Source organism: Staurois parvus, unplaced genomic scaffold (assembly GCF_062004578.1).
Source record: "Staurois parvus isolate SC_StPar_1 unplaced genomic scaffold, SC_StPar_1.0 ptg000476l, whole genome shotgun sequence".
In the NCBI taxonomy this organism is placed as follows: Eukaryota; Metazoa; Chordata; class Amphibia; order Anura; family Ranidae; genus Staurois; species Staurois parvus.
Genome location: NW_028318272.1, coordinates 4231083 through 4234130, shown reverse-complemented (window position 1 = coordinate 4234130; position 3048 = coordinate 4231083). Strand labels below are relative to the sequence as shown.

Below are 3048 nucleotides of genomic sequence, written 5' to 3'. Positions count from 1 at the left end.
TGATTCCTTTATATATTGCTAACATTAAAGAGGGAGAGGCTCCCACAAAGTTAACGGTTAGAGGAGACCAAGGCTTTGGCTCTACTAACACAGTTAATGTAGAGGCTAAAATTTGGGTACGGGGGGCATTTGGTCCCCCGGAACCTGCAGAAGTAATAGCTGTAGGTAAGGACAGCAGTCTACTGATCATGAAACCAGGCAGAGAAAAGTGGGAATATGTCCCACAAGGAAAATGTTACTTGCGAGAATGATTCATACTGTATTGTCTTTCACAGAGCAACAATGTACTTACCTTCAGTCTTGGAATCCTTGGTATCATGTGGTTGGTCGAATTAGAGGTCGGAGTGTGGACAGCGGGAGTTAAAGTAACAGAAACCGGCAATGCCAGAATGAGTTGAGGTTGGAAAAACATGCGTACGAATAAGAACTCAAGATGATTTTTTATGCCCAGCTAATCAGCCCTGCCCCATTCTAAATATAACCTTCAATGGTACTGTATGGACAGGAGCTCCAATAGAGGGTTACAAGCCAACATATGCGGTTCATGGAAATGAAGGTGTGATAAATGTAATCTCTGAAGTTAGCATTTGCTGTTGCCAACAGGAAGCAAGCTTCATTTATTTGTCAGCTGCAAATAGGAGGTCCTTAACAAGAAACTATACCACTAAGACCAAAGCAAGTACTGTTTTTCAGTTTGCTCTTAATGAGACAATCATTATGACTTGTACCAACGCCAGTGAAATCCAAGGAAGACCATGGTGGGGTCAGTACTTAATCTTCGTAAATTCAAACACCACTCGTATCGACCCCGGACATATTAAAAGATTGCCTTCTACATGTGAAAAAGTGGGTCAACATGCACAGAAAACTGTTATACATGCTCAAATAATATTCCCAAGTACTGTAAAAAGCTGTATGAAACGGAAAAAGAGGGCATGGTATGATACATTGCTTGGGGGTTACGGCTCCCTAACAGGAACCTTAAATGGGTTTGATATTGAAACACTAGCAAATAGAATGTCTAATGCTGGGAGTAAGATTAACGATGCTTTAACTATGCAAGCTAAATGGATGCCTACTATATTTCATCCAGTTAGTATAGCTGCTGGAGTTGATAACATGATGCTTCATCTAACAAATGCTTCAAATAATTTTGCAAAAGGTTTTGACACTAATGTTACAAAATTTATTAACTGGACGGTGTGTACATTGCAAACCATGTATGAGCAACAACAAAAAGTTAATATGCAGGCTACGTTGATGACCGGAAATGAATTAGTATGGAGGACCGTGTTCAACAAGAATGTCCCCATAGATATGTGGATACATTTGGATGCTCAAAAGATGATTTGTAATGACACTACCTGCCTTGGGACAATAATAATGTATAATATTACTAAATCAACTATAATGTGTAAATTTGTTGTGATGCCTTTGATTATTGGTGCGCCTGGCGCTCAACATTATTGGAGCCCAGAACTATATGGCACCCATGTAGATAATGATAATAAGACTCTGATCTTTCTTTTTGCGATGATACTTTAGAGGGAAAAATCTGTAAGCTACAGTCTTCTGTATATGAGCCATGCTTGTTACAGAACACTGTAAATATATGTAAATGGCCCATCTTACCAATTTCCTATGAGATGATGACTGAAATAGCTCCGCAAACTGTGTGTATGGTGACCAACACTCCCGTGATAAAGGGAATGAGAGTTCCCTTCTCAGGCTGTGTTAGTAATCTGTCTTCTTTAATTTGGCACAATGAAACCTTTATATTACAGGGTGACAAGGAAGAATCAGTCCAAGAATATTGGAAGGGTTTTTCATTGGAGATCCCCAATTGGGAGTTCAATTTAACGGTTTTGAAACAATTAATGAATGAATCAATAGAAGTCCAACAACATATCAAATATTTAAATAAGACGATTGCACAACACATTGTGACTGCGACCATAGTAGGTGGAAAATTGATAAAAGTGGGGTCTAGTATAGCGGAAGCTACTTCTCATCACTGGTGGGATGTGTTTCTAGGCTATTCCCCTTCCGCTACTAAGGTTCTAGATTTTCTGGTTCACCCTCTACTGATTATTATGATTATAATAGTTTTATTAACTCTATGGAACTGTTATATAGCTTACAAGCTATTTTGCAAGCGACCAATTATGGTCATGGCAACTTATGTCACTTGAGTTTCAATCAAGGACCGATTGTGATACATATGTGACATGGGTGTATAGAATGTATGTGTGAAGGATGATTGACACTCAATTGCCATAATTTTAGTAGGATATATCAGTGGAGGGGTAACTAGAGTTTAGAATAATAAGACAAGGACATTGTTAAGATCTATCAAGGCTAGATTTATGATTCATAGTTACCAGATGTGCAGTTGCAATCAGTCAAGGATTTATAGTTATAAGATATATAGTCGAACAAGTCAAGGTTCATAGTCACAATAGTTACACAAATAGAGTCTACTGCGCATGGCAGTAAACAAGGACACTGCAAATTATGTATATAAGAGACGGGGGATTCTAGGGGAATTTGGGACTCATTGAAGACGCGGCAGACGTGCCTTGCGGTGATTTCCCGGATTTCCCCTTTGCTGATTGCTGAGAGTCCCCCAATCGTTGGGCAACGGGTGATGCTACAATATCCGGTGATGTATTGATGCTTTATTCTTGCTATAATATGATCTAAATATGATTTGCAATTCTGACAATTCTTATGTTATTATACTAACAGAACTTATTCAATAAATCATGTTTTGCTTTAATATTTATTAAGCCTAATCCGTGTATTAGTGAGCGATTGTAGTAGTGTTAAAAACACTTTGTTTTGAGGCAAAACAATAGTGTATTACAGTTGCAAGAAAACGTATGTGAACCCCTTGGGATTACGTGGAGTTTTGCATGAATTGGGCATAAAATGTGCTCTGAACGTCATCTAAGTCACAAAAATAGAAGAACACAGTCTGGTGAACATAATACTACACAAACATTAGATGTTGCCATGGTTTAATTGCACATAACATGTAAACATTCA

The 3048-nt window shown here is 38.2% G+C and overlaps 1 pseudogene; it reads left to right on the top strand.

The window, feature by feature from the left end:
• The first annotated feature begins 273 nt into the window (after window positions 1–273).
• LOC149452362 (uncharacterized) lies at window positions 274–2785 on the top strand (annotated as a pseudogene).
• Window positions 2786–3048: the final 263 nt, after the last annotated feature.